Below are 14520 nucleotides of genomic sequence, written 5' to 3' on the forward strand. Positions count from 1 at the left end.
GCCTGGTTTAATGCTCGGGTTCTCCCATTGAGTTCCATTGTGCTCGGGTGCTCAGTATACTACACATATACTGTAGCAGTTTATTCTGCAAAGTAAATTTAAACATCACTCTTAGGTATCTTTTAATCATCTTGTGACAAACTGGCTTCAAATTATTTTTGTAATGTATTTAGGTATTAGGTATGCGTCTTTATGTGCTTGGCCTATTTTCTGCCTAGGCTAGCTCGGTGATGAAATGCACGTCAAGTATTTCGGAGTTTATACCATTATAACTGGACACAGCTCATGGTGCCATATGCAATACCTTTAACATCTCAATTAAACCAATAGTAAAATAAAAACACAACAACTTTTCCAGTGGTGAAATAATGTCCGCGGTCTTTTATTAAGGGTTAATCTCCAAACCAATAAAAATTCTATTAAAATAATTACAATTTCACTCAATAAATAACCATTAAAACCATTAAAATATTACTGTCCCCCCAGAAAAGCTGGGTGACTAACCCACCAGACATGCGGGTATTAACCATCATGTTCCCCCTTAAAAACCGCGGCCTTCTCTATCATTTCTTGTAGACCTACATTGAAAATATCCAGGCCTATATCTGACAGATGAACCAAGTCGTCCAGATATAGCCCTAACACAAAACCTTCTAACTCGGTATGTCTAAAACTCCAACCATTTAAACTTGGAAGGTATTTCTCCAATGCTCCATTCACCCTTTTCCTAATCCTGTTAATAAAATTAAATTGTTCACTTTTCCACACCAGTCTTGGTATGATTTCAGAAAAAATCACAGTAATATTAGGCAATAAGGCACATGTATAACTTAAATCTGCTTTCATCTGATTTAATAACTCCATCGTTCTGATTTTCCCCAGATCATTCCCCCCAGCGTGAATAATCAAGATATCAGGCTAAGGTAAAGACCGCAACTCATCTCTTAAAATCGGAACGATCTGACACCACTTCAAACCCCTAAACCCTAACCAAAAAACAGAAATAAATAACGAACCCATGAAGGATTTATGCGAGGAATTGCACTGCGCAGCCCTTCTTTCAGCCCAAAAAACAAAAGAATGGCCTAGGATCCACACGGTTAACTGATTAGAACCTAAAAGAGAATAAATTACATCATAACAATAAATTAGGCCGGACATAAATTTTATACCTATTAGACTCCCATCTACCAATTCTTTTGATTAACGCCTCATTTAAACCCAAACGGGCAGCAACAGTCGCTGCACCAATGCGAAATGAATGAGACGAGTAATGATCAGTATTCAAATTCAATAAACGCAAACACTTCTTTAACATTGCATTGAATTGATAAACAGACATCGTTAACTCATTCTCATGAATTAAAAAAGAACCCTCCTTCCTAGGTCTGATTTCTAAAAAATTCTTCACCGTCTTGACTGGACATAACAAGGATCTGGGTAGCGGTGCTAGCTTAATCGATGTTCCTCTACCTAATTGGTCTGTTTTAGATTTTCTAATAAAAACTGTTAATAAATTTCCACTAACTTTTACATCCTCTACTTTCAATGGGGCTAACGAATTCTTGTTTACTGCCACTAACTCACCTACCCGAGTTGCCCTGAAAAATGCCAAAACAAAAACCGTTTTGAATAATAATGCCTCATAAACCGAAAATGTACAAAACTCCAAAACCGACACAATCATCTCTAATAATTCAAAAGAAATCGGCCTTCTAGCATCTGAACAAACTAACTCCTTCCTAACCCCTTTCAAAAACTGCTTAACTATGAACTGATTGGAAAACAACTGGTAACCAGCTAACTTAAAGGGTTTCTATCACTTCGTTTCACATATTTAGCTGTCAGACACTAGCGATCCGCTAGTGTCTGCTCTACCAAACCATCCTAATATAATAGGTTTTGGGGCAGCCGTTTTGCTAAAAAAAGAACTTTTATTGATATGCTAATGAGCCTCTAGGTGCTATGGGGGCGTCATTAGCACCTAGAGGCTCGGTCTACCTTCACAAACTGCCGCCGCCCAGCGCGTCCCTCCAGCCCGCCCATCTCCTCCAGAATGCAATCCTCCCTGTGAACGTATGTATTCGGCGCATGCGCAGTGAATGTCTGACCGCTTCCCTGCACAGACATCTCCACTGCGCCTGTTCCTCGGAGCACTATGACGTCATCGGCGCAGGCACAGTGGAGATGTCTGAGCAGGGAAGCGGTCAGACATTCACTGCGCATGCACCGAATACATACGTTCACAGGGAGGATCGCATTCTGGAGGAGATGGGCGGGCTGGAGGGACGCGCTGGGCGGCGGCAGTTTGTGAAGGTAGACCGAGCCTCTAGGTGCTAATGACGCCCCCATAGCACCTAGAGGCTCATTAGCATATCGATATAAGTTCTTTTTTTTGCAAAACGGCTGCCCCAAAACCTATTATATTAGGATGGTTTGGTAGAGCAGACACTAGCGGATCGCTAGTGTCTGACAGCTAATTATGTGAAACGAAGTGATAGAAACCCTTTAAAGAAAAATGAAACTCCATAAACAATTTTATTAACTGAAGAAAAACCTAAACCATCCTCCAATAAGGAACATAAAAACTGAAAAAAATTAATCCAAATCTGAATTAAAACAAAACACATTGCTACCAGAACAAAATTGACACCATCTCCTCCAAGAATGAGAATAACCATACCACGTCCTGGGAGCTAGCAAATTCTTAATGAAGCTGCAGATCATTCCTGGATAAGATTCCAAACCAGATCCGGACACGGAATCCCCTCTCTCTCTCTGCTTCCGGCACTAGAGAAAAGAACCTTTCCCACTGAGCGCGGGAAAGAGAATCAGCTATAGAATTATCTTTGCTCGCAATATACTTAGCTTTGATCCACAAATTCAGCTCTAAACAACAATGGACTAGATAACGCAATAACTTCACCACTATCCTGCAATGAGAAGATAAGCAATTAATAGCAAAAATGACACCTTAATTATCAGAAAAAATTTAAACTCTTTTGTTTCTGAACGCATAGCCCCAAATTACTAAAGAAACAACTATTACTAAAGAAAAACACATTTTTTACTAAGCCCTGAACTTTTAGCCACTCTGGCCACTGCTCCGCTGACCATTGACCATTAAAGAAAGCTCCATAACCCCAAGAACCAGACGCGTCAGTGAATAAACCTAATGCACCAGCCTCTTTAAATTCTTCTTATCACACAAATATTTAGACAGCACTCCGTGATGATGATAAATAGTGATTTATTTCATATTATTTCAGCCGGAGACCGTGGTATATCAGTTGCGTGCAACGTTTCGGGCTAACATACGCCCTTCATCAGGCTGACAAAATATAATATACAAAAAATAGTTCATAGAATGGAAATACATCATAAATTTATGAAACATGATTATACAATTTTGTAAAAAGATCGGGCATAATTGATTAGTCAAGGTTCAAAACAGAGGAGGTTGAGCCTCAAATATCATTATGTGCCATAGAGTACATGAACAGATAATAAAGTGATAATTGACACAATATTCATCAAGACATGATTATACGGTGTCTGTTTAAAATTTAGGACATGATTGGTGAGACAGGGTCCAGGGGAATGGGAAAGTACATGGACCCTAAGTATAATACAATGCCATAAAGTGTATGAACAGGCCGCAGGATCAGGCCCCGGGGTGATCCATATAACAAGTAGATTTTGAAAGAGGTGGCAGGGAGGTCAGACCAGGCATGCGGCAAAAAACTACCGCAGACCTGCTCTAAGTACCAAGCCACATCACTGAAGGCAGGCTGAAAATATATATGAAAATATATAGCAGAGAACAAAACTCCTGTGAGTGTGGGCTCATACTTATGGAGCAATGTTCCAAAGCATGGGAGAAAAACCGAAAAGAGAACAAGAAGAAACAATACTCTATTTAAATAGAACATTGATAAGTCCCTACTGATGCAAAAAATTTAAAAAATTTAAGCAATGTCAAAGACTCACCACTATAGAGACCACAGCAGATATGTAGCCGGCGCTACAGTGGGATGCGGGGCGCCATGTTAAATAGTAGCTAAAGGATGTTCATTGGTTGTTCAGTGGCATGTGACAACCTCGGTGGGCGGTACCATACCCAAACCGATACAGTACGTAGAGGGAATAATGATAGCGGCACTCACCCAGATGTTGCAAGTGGTATCTTTATTCTTTGAAGGCAAATACATAGTTCAGCAGGCTGGGGCGGACAGGAGCGTGTGTTTGCTGAGTGATCAGCTGGCGACGGCCGCTTCGCGCACCTTGCGCTTCCTCTGGCCTCTGACCTCATCACGCTACCTGTGCGCTCCCTTTTAACAAGTCTCGAGTTGCCTAGGCAACCTCTGATGCTGGAGCATATCAGTAATCAACTTCCTGAACATTAACTGAACCATGTATACCGATATCGGATATAAAACCATCCCTGACATCTACTACTTTTACATGCAAAGGCTAATCTAGATGCGTGCCTTCTTCATAAATAAACACTTAGATCATTGCGGTCGTTTAACCCTAGCGGTCCCATCGCACCTGTGCGAATAATCCAATCTGCCTCCCTCTGCATGAGGAGACGGTCTCTTTCCCCCCCTGCAGGTGGTGCAGATACATGCTCCAGGGCCACAAATTTTAAGCATTTTACATTGCCATCATATGTGTTGACTACGTGCTCAATCAGTCTTGGACATCCTTTCCTGATCTTACAGAATTTATGTGCTCCCTGAACCTTTCATACATAGGGCGGATAGTCTTCCCTATGTAGAAAGATCCACAGGAGCACAAAACCAGGTAGACTACATATTTGGTTTTACACGTAGTGAACTGCATGAGTCTATGTTCAATGCCAGCAAAAAAGATGTATTTGCCTTGTATAACATGTTTACAGAATGAGCAATCACCACATTTGTAGCTCCCTACTGGGGTGCTCTCAGTGAGCCAATTTTTTGCTTTTGTTTCCCTCAATCTGCTTCTCACTAGTTTGTCCCTGATCGTGTGGCACTTTTTAAAGGTGATCAGCGGTTTTTTGCCTGCTACATCTTGTAACCCTTCCTCATTCCTGAGGATCTCCCAGTTCTTAAATATGACCTGCTTAATTGTGTCTGCCAGAGGGCTATACTTAAAAGCAAAGGTGAACCTCTCTGTGTTGTTTTTTGTTTGGCTGCTCTTTTTATCTTTAATTTTGAGTAACTCCTTTTGGGTGAACTGGCCTGCCTTTGTCAAAGCTGTGTCTAAAGCAATTTCTGGGTATCCCCTCGCTATTAGTCTTTCCTTAAGTTCTTGGGCCTGCTTTTTATAACCCGCTTCCGTGCTATTTATACGTTTAAGCCGTATGAACTGGCCATATGGCACTGCTTGTTTTACGCTACGTGGATGATAACTATCATAGTGCAGCAGTGAATTAGTGGCCGTGGGCTTACGGTAACCTGTGGTGACTATGGTGTTATTCTCTATGGTAACCATAACATCAAGAAATTCTAATGCTCTACCTCCAAAGTTCATAGTGAACTTCATGTTCCTGTCATTGTGGTTATTGAGAAAATGCACAAAATCCTCACATGACTGCCTCGGACCCTGCCACACCATGAAAATATCATCCACGTAGCGTAATTTTTTTTTAATGTGTTGCAGATACGGGTTAGAAGCCGAGCAGACAAAACGGTCCTCAAACACTGACAAAAACAAATTGGCAAAGGTGCAAGACACCGGCGTGCCCATGTCCGTACCATAGATCTGCCTGTACCAGCATCCCCCAAAAGTAAACACATTACTGCTGAGTACAAAATTAAAATTAAGTGCCTCCTGGACAAACATGCAATAGACATCAGTCTTGTCAGTTTTGCTAAGAACCTTGATGACCGCCTGCACACCCTCCCTGTGTGGGATACTGGTGTACAGGCTTTCCACATCAAATGACACCAAATTGAAGTCATCCTGCCCTTGGAAGTGATTCAATGCCTCCAGGAAGGAGTTGGTGTCCTGTAAATGTGTAGGAGCATGTGACAAGAGTGGTCTAAGCAGCCAGTCCAGGTATTTGGATAGAGACTCTGTCACTGACCCTATCCCCGCCACAATGGGGCGTTCTGGTGGGTGGGTCAGTGACTTGTGAATTTTAGGTACGAAGTACCAAGTAGGTCTCTTGGGGGATGGTGGCACAAGCCGATCCATGATACGAGCCGTGAAAAAATCCATGTCAATGTATCGCGTCAGTAGCCTGCGGAGTTGCACTAAGATAGTGGGGGTAGGATCTCTATCCAATTTTTGATACACCGAAGTGTACCATACCCAAACCGAGGCTAGCGCAGAGGGGATATGACGTGCGCGTCATGTGATCCATGCGTCACAGAATCAGAGCAGGACGGAAGTGACGTGCGCGTCACGTGACTAACCCGTCACGTGACCGCGCCTATTCAAATCGGGTAGGCGGAACCACTGGTAAGTGGGGAGGCAACTAGAATATGTGACATGTCTGTCACGGAATGCCACTAAGTAAAACAATATAGTGTGTATCAATGGACATGTCACTATACATAAATGTTATGCCGCCATATATTCAAATTGGAAACACGGGGTTGCAAAAAAGCGGAGGGCCACACCTTCATGGCGCATGCGCTACCCCCCAAAATTTCATTGGCAGCCATCTTACAATATGGCAAATTACCGGCATCAGGAGAGACTCATCATATTGCTAGATATAGCACAAAAATCAGTACAAAAACATGTGATTAGAGTATATACAAAGAGATGTGACCGTGGAACTATATACTTATGAGACCATATGCAGTAATGTATAGCTCCAGGGCCAGCATAAGTGGAGGAAATCATAGGAACATACGAATAAGTGTGGCCCTGGAATTATACGATTATGGGAGCACGAATCATTATATATAACTCCAGGGTCAACCACAGTTGAGATACAGAGGGCCATTTTTGCAAACAGCTAAATAGATAGAGCCAAGATCATTGCACTACCGTTGTATGAAACACACTTTACATAAGCAATAGGTCACTTCAAATTGACGCATGGGATACTTAAAATAATGGTAAACCATGGAGAATGCAAGGGACCATAGAATGTGCTTGACGGATGTCACCACCCGCTACTGGACAGTTCTGGTCCTGCAAGGAAAATAGAAAGGAGAAAGGTCAATGTTAGTAACACACAGTACACATTGAAAAGCAATGCTTAATGCTAATCATCCTAAAGATAATCCTTATTAAGTCCAATAGGTTGTAAAGTACACAGCCGGCGAATCCATGACATCTCTCTCTCCCGCAGCACCGCCTGGCGATCACCTCCTCTTCTCAGAGGAGGAATCCAGTCAATTACCTGAAATCGTAATTGGCTGATGGCATGTTTGTGTCCAATAAAATGTTCGACTAGTGGAGTGTCAGTCTTTTTGGTACGTATATTGGACTTGTGTTGGCAGATACGTTCTTTGATTTTTTGGATAGTCTGACCAACATAGCCAAGCCCACAAGGGCATTTAATAAGGTAAATGACGAAGTTAGTTTGACATGAGAAGTGGCCCTGGATGTTATATGTTTTCCCTGACGTCGGGTGGGTAAAAGTCGGGCCCTTGGTAACATTTTTGCATTGGGTGCATGAGAGGCAAGGATAAGTGCCATTAATAGGGGAACCTGTGATGATAGTCTGAATGGAGGTCCCCTTACTGCTCCCAAGATCAGATTTTACTAGTAAGTCTCTGATGTTTTTGGCCCTTTTGTAAGACATTAGGGGCATCTCCTTGAAGACATTGGGAAAATTATTAGTAAGATATTCCAATGTTTGTTCACAATTCTTTTGATATCCATACTCTGGTGCGAGAATGTAGTCACACATGGGATCCGTTTCTGAGTTGATGTTTGGGTACGCAGTTTAGGTGTCAGTAAATTACCTCTAGAGATATCTGTTACTTTGTGGGTATGTGTATGTAGGATATGGGCCGGGAAACCCCTCGCAATAAATTTAGATGACATTTATTTTAATCTTATGTCTACAATCGATGGATCCGAGACAATGCGTTTCACCCTCATCAACTGTGATCGAGGTAACGACCGGATTAGGCCTGGGGGGTGAAAGCTATTGAACCTAAGTAGGCTATTTCTGTCCGTCGGTTTAGTGTATAAGTCAGTAATGATAGTGTTATCTTTTACCTTAAGACAGACATCTAAGAAGGAGATTTCCGACCGGCTGGAGCCCAGAGAGAGAGAGATGGAGGAGACACTTGAGTTGATGTCCTGATGAAAGACAAGGAGATCTTCCTGTGTACCCTGCCAAATACAGAAAATGTCATCGATATATCGGACCCAACAATAGGCAAAATCATTGAACATGGCATGGGGATAAACCACCTTTTCTTCGAAGGAGTTCATATAGATGACGCAAACGTAGGTGCTACGTTAAACCCCATCGCTGTCCCGGATGTCTGCAAATAGAATTGGTCCTCGAATAGAAAGTAATTGCGTATGAGGACAAATGACAGCAGGTACAATATGAATTCCTGTTCACCCGGGGAGAATTCCGCCTGTTTTAGTAAAGCGGTCTTGACGCATTCAATTCCTGCATCCGTGGGGATATTGGTGTACAGGCTGGTAACATCCATGGTTACTAGAAATGGGGCATTATCACCTAGTTGGACCTTTTGAATTTTATTTAAAAAATCTGTGGTATCCTGGATGTACGATCTACCACTCAGGGCATAGGGTCTAAGCAGATTGTCAAGCATTTTTGCTGCCGCCTGGAACACAGAATCACACCCGGACACGATGGGTCTCCCAGGGGGGTTTTCCCTATTTTTGTGGACCTTTGGTAAGGTATAAATTACGGGGATACGAGGGTGTTGGGGAATCAGGTATTCTACCATCTTACTGGTCAGGATACCATTTTTCACAGCTAGTTCCATCAGGAACTCTCTAGTGGGGTCATGATCCAGTGGTAGATAAGTCCCATGTCCCCTCAGTTGTCCCAGAATTTCATTTTTATACTTAGAGCGATCCATTATTACTACCCCCGAGCCTTTGTCGGCCGACTTAATTACTATGTTCCTGTCACTAGAAAGGTTCTTTAAAGCACATTTGTCCCTTGGACAGGTTAAATCTCACCTTTCTTGAAGATGGCCTTTTCTCAAGGCTATTCACCTCATCTTGAACCTTCGATATATATTTCTCAATCATGTCATATCTTTTCAGTGGCATGTACTTGCTTGGTGGCTTGCATCCCTTGGTCCGTACTTGGAATGGTGAAGATAGTGGTAGTTGTTCATTCATCCAAGATGGATTCTCAATGTCCAAATAAGCCCTTAATCTGATAGAACGGAAGAAGTGAGACATTTCTTTGTCCAGTAGGTATGGGTTAGTAAAATTAGTCAGGACGAAGCCAAGCCCCAAATTCAGTGCAGACACTTCATCCATCAAGAGGACTCTTTTTGATAGGTTGATGGTTAGATCCTCAGAATATGAAGAATATCTGTCTAATTCCTGTATGTTGATCTGGTCTGGATTGGTTCCCGTGATTGTGAGCGGTAATTCTGTCCGCCTCTTCCTATGTTTCTTCCCTGCCCTCCTTGGCGGCCTCTGCCTCTGTTCCTGGGGGCGCCTCTGTCTAAAAAATCGGCGTCACTGGCACTCAAGGAGCCTGAGGTAAGTGCAGCAGCAGTGCCTGAAGTGGGAAAATTCTGGGGAACCGTACGATAGACCTGGTTCGTGGTGTAATCCTGGATATCTCTCTGAAACTTGGACTTTTTATGTTCTTCTAAATTACGCCTAAAGTGATTATTCTATTGGGTAAGGTTGGTTCGAATTGATGATGCTTCTTCCGTAGGTGCTTCCTGGAATAGGTTATGTTCCAATTAAGTGGTGGTTTCCTCCTTTGTCTTCTTAATCTTTTTGGTAGCACTCTCAAGAGTTAGAAGAATAATGTCGAACGATGCTTTGTTGAGTATTCTCTCAAATTGTAGACAGAACTCAGAATCTTCTGAGAACAGAGTTGGTCGAAGATTACAGCGGAGACCTCGTGGTATAATTTTCCTTTTATAGTATTCCGCCAAGGTAACCATGTGTAGTTCCAAGGAAATTGCTTTTCTGTAGGCTTTCTCAAGGGAATTCACAGAAGCCCTTGAATTAGAGTTGGATAAGAACTTATTAGATGCTGTAACTGAAGAGGTTATTCTTCTTGCGTCCTCCTCCGAGAACGAAAAGACTCCACTGGTGTCGTGTTGCGTATTTGCATTAAGGAACGACATCTAGAATAAGCCAAGAATGGTGCACGTGGAACAATGTTGGAGTGTTCTTCAATAGTTTCAAATCAATAGGCAACAGCACTCTTTTCAAATAATGGCAGGGGTGGGTGCACGTCTGGGATATATTCTGTAGCTCCACCTCAAGAACTGTAGATATCACACAAATATTTAGACAGCACTCCGTGATGATGATAAATAGTGATTTATTTCATATTATTTCAGCCGGAGACCGTGGTATATCAGTTGCGTGCAACGTTTCGGGCTAACATACGCCCTTCATCAGGCTGACAAAACATAATATACAAAGAATAAACAAAAAATTGTTCATAGAATGGAAATACATCATAAATTTATGAAACATGATTATACAATTTTGTAAAAAGATCGGGCATAATTGATTAGTTAAGGTTCAAAACAGAGGAGGTTGAGCCCCAAACATCATTATATGCCATAGAGTACATGAACAGATAATTAAGTTATAGTTGATACAATATTCATCAAGACATGATTATACGGTGTCTGTTCAAAATTTAGGACATGATTGGTGAGACAGGGTCCAGGGGAATGGGAAAGTGCATGGACCCTAAGTATAATACAATGCCATAAAGTGTATGAACAGGCTGCACGATCAGGCCCCGGGGTGATCCATATAACAAGTGGATTTTGAAAGAGGTGGCAGGGAGGTCAGACCAGGCGTGTGGCAAAAAACTACTGCAGACCTGCTCTAAGTACCAAGTCACATCACTGAAGGCAGGCTGGAAATATATATGAAAATATATAGCAGAGAACAAAACTCCTGTGAGTGTGGGCTCATACTTATGGAGAAATGCTCCAAAGCATGGGAGAAAAACCGAAAAGAGTATGAGCACACACTCACAGGAGTTTTGTTCTCTGCTATATATTTTCATATATATTTTCAGCCTGCCTTCAGTGATGTGGCTTGGTACTTAGAGCAGGTCTGCGGTAGTTTTTTGCCGCATGCCTGGTCTGACCTCCCTGCCACCTCTTTCAAAATCCACTTGTTATATGGATCACCCCGGGGCCTGATCCTGCGGCCTGTTCATACACTTTATGGCATTGTATTATACTTAGGGTCCATGAACTTTCCTATTCCCCTGGACCCTGTCTCACCAATCATGTCCTAAATTTTGAACAGACACCGTATAATCATGTCTTGATGAATATTGTATCAACTATAACTTTATTATCTGTTCATGTACTCTATGGCATATAATGATGTTTGGGGCTCAACCTCCTCTGTTTTGAACCTTGACTAATCAATTATGCCCGATCTTTTTACAAAATTGTATAATCATGTTTCATAAATTTATGAGGTATTTCCATTCTATGAACTATTTTTTGTTTATTCTTTGTATATTATGTTTTGTCAGCCTGATGAAGGGCGTATGTTAGCCCGAAACGTTGCACGCAACTGATATACCACGGTCTCCGGCTGAAATAATATGAAATAAATCACTATTTATCATCATCACGGAGTGCTGTCTAAATATTTGTGTGATATCTACAGTTCTTGAGGTGGAGCTACAGAACATAACCCGGACATGCACCCACCCCTGCAATTATTTGAAAAGACTGCTGCCCTATTGATTTGAAACTTTAAAATTCTTCTTGCCAAGTCCTATGTCCATTAAAATTTATTAAAAACCCTTCCCAAACAGCCAAATCATCTCTCAATTCTCAGGTGTTTCTAACATGCGCATAAGGGGATTTTAACCCTTTGTCGCCATATATAATCTCCTTGAAAAAACTCGACCCATTGGAATAACCCAAGAGGCAACAGCTAATAGGCCCAACAAGCTCTGCAACTCTCTCAACTGAACCTTCTTAACTAAAATCATTTTCTTAATGGCTGTTAAAGTTTTATTTATCTTATCTATAGGCAGCCTAAATTCCTTATTTACAGAATCAATAATAATGCCTAAAAACTCAATTTCTTTACAAGGCAAAACCGTCTTCTCTTAAGCAAGCGGGACACCAAACTGCTTGCAAATCTGCATAAAACCAAACAACAAACTTTAACACTCAGTAAATGAACCTAAAAACAAAAAATCGTCCAGATAATGTAACATACTTGACAAACCCACTTTCTTTGTAACCACCCAATGTAAAAAGGAAGAAAATGTTTCAAAATAAAAACAAGACCACGACAAACCCATAGGAAGGCATTTGTCAAAGAAAATTTGACCATTAAATTGAAAACCTAACGATTAAAGCCATCTGGGTAAACAGGCAGCAAACGGAAAGCTGACTTAATATCTGCCTTAGCTAAGAAACATTCTTAACCAAAAAAATTTAATAACGAAACTGCGTCATCAAACGATGAATAAGAAACAGACGCTGCCTCTTTATCCAAAGTATCATTAAGAGATGACTTCCATGGATATGATAAGTGATGAATTAATCTAAAATCATTGAAATCTTTTTTTGAAACTAAACCTAACGGAGACAACCTAAAATCTAAAAAAGGGGGGGAAACAAAAGGACCTTCAACTCTACCTTCTTTAATTCCTTTATCAATTTTCTGTTTAACTATACACAAATTCTGCTTAACTGAAGGTAAATTTTTAACCCACTGACAACCTTTACCCAAAAATTTAGGAACATAAAAACCAAATGAAAAACCACTAAGAATTATTTCCGCCTTCAATTGGTCTGGAAACAATTCTAGCCATGGTCGCATTTCTTCCAATTTCACCGGCGTCTGAGCTTTTTGAAAATTCTCTACTACTATGTCCCTGAAAGGACAATTGATTTGACTTCCTAAAGCAGCGAAAACTGGGATGAGCACCAGCACAAATTGAACATTCATGCCAATACCTGCAATTAGCTAACCATTTGCATGCTGATTCATTATATGCAAAGCAAATGCCTTTTTTAAAAGTAGCACTAGCCACCGGTGAAATATTTGTCCTAGCTTTAAAACCACCTCTCTGTGGCAACTAAATGTTTTGTCATATGTAAACCATGCAAAACCACCAAAATTCCGGTACGCTTCAAGAATGGAGTCCATATGCTGAAACAATCCGACAGCAAGATGCGGATGTCTAGAACATAATACTGAGGAGTATATACCAAAGGCCTGCAACCAATTATAAAAATAACATGGATCAAACCTTTTCCTATCCTCCTCTTTTTCATCACCCTTTTTATCTGATTTGAACTGATCCCTGGAAGAAGGAAGTAAAGACAAAATATCTATATACTCCTTCCTCCAAATCTTATCTTTTATAACCTGGGATAAGTGAAACCCTAAAGGAGAGCTCTCACACATCAGAGCTTCCTTAAAGCAGGTCTCAGCCACCCCAGAATAAACCTTTGTCAAACTACTTGGATCAACATTAACAGCAGCTGCAGCAGATGGAACCTCACTCCATGCTGCTGCAGGCGGATCCTTCTGATTAGGAACTGAAAAACCTGAAAACTCACTCAAAAGCTTAACTAAGCTAAAAAGCAAATTATTATTATTGTTATTAACGTTGGTGAGTACAGCATCGCTGAACTCACATGCCCTCTCACCTGTCCCTTGCGCTGGAATAGATGCTGCTGCGGTGGAAGCCGGCTGCGGCGCTCTACTCTGAACCCCAGACTGCGATACAGCCCGTCCGGGGGAGGAGCGCCTGCTGCCACTTCTTCTTCTTCTTTCACCTTCAGCCGGAGAAAAGGTTCTCCTCGGCCTCTTTGCTCTGCCGAATGTTCTGACTTCCGGGTTCGATACAGCGCCCTCTGCCGGTCCGGCCACCGAAACTTCTGTGACGTCACTTTGCTGCGCGACGTCAGCTGGCCCCGCCTCTTCCCTCTGCGCCGGAACTTCAATAGTCAAGCAATGCCGAAGCCACTCTTCACCACCGCTTGACTCGGCGCGCACAACCAGCTGCCTTAAAAGCTCTCCCATGCCGCCACCACCGTCGGAACACCTCTTCTTCTTCTTCGGATCTTTAGTTAAGGGCGTCGGCTTCTACTTCAGAGATACCACGCTCTCTTTCTTCTTCTGCCCCGCTTCTCCTTCACCGCCGAAAACTTCAGCGCCACTTCAGTGCTACTTCCGAAATGCCGCTGCTTCAATCTTCCGCCCAGAGATGCCGGCCAGCAGATAAGCTCTTTTGCAGCTGAGCCGACGATCCTCTGGTGCTTCACGGCGTCTTCTCTTCTTCAGGTGCTCCAGGGCAGACAAGATCCAGACCTCCGGACCCCTGCTTAAATAGACCAGATTCCCGCCTCCTGGCATTACTTGACCAATCAGCGC

At 42.0% G+C, this 14520-nt stretch overlaps 1 protein-coding gene across 1 annotated transcript in view; it reads left to right on the forward strand.

The window, feature by feature from the left end:
• SHANK1 (SH3 and multiple ankyrin repeat domains 1) overlaps positions 1 to 14520 on the forward strand; it is a 553037-nt gene that overhangs the window by 28611 nt on the left and 509906 nt on the right. The gene's annotated exons all lie outside the window — the stretch shown is intronic.

The sequence above is a fragment of the Bufo bufo genome, chromosome 1, assembly GCF_905171765.1.
Source record: "Bufo bufo chromosome 1, aBufBuf1.1, whole genome shotgun sequence".
NCBI classification, from domain to species: Eukaryota; Metazoa; Chordata; class Amphibia; order Anura; family Bufonidae; genus Bufo; species Bufo bufo.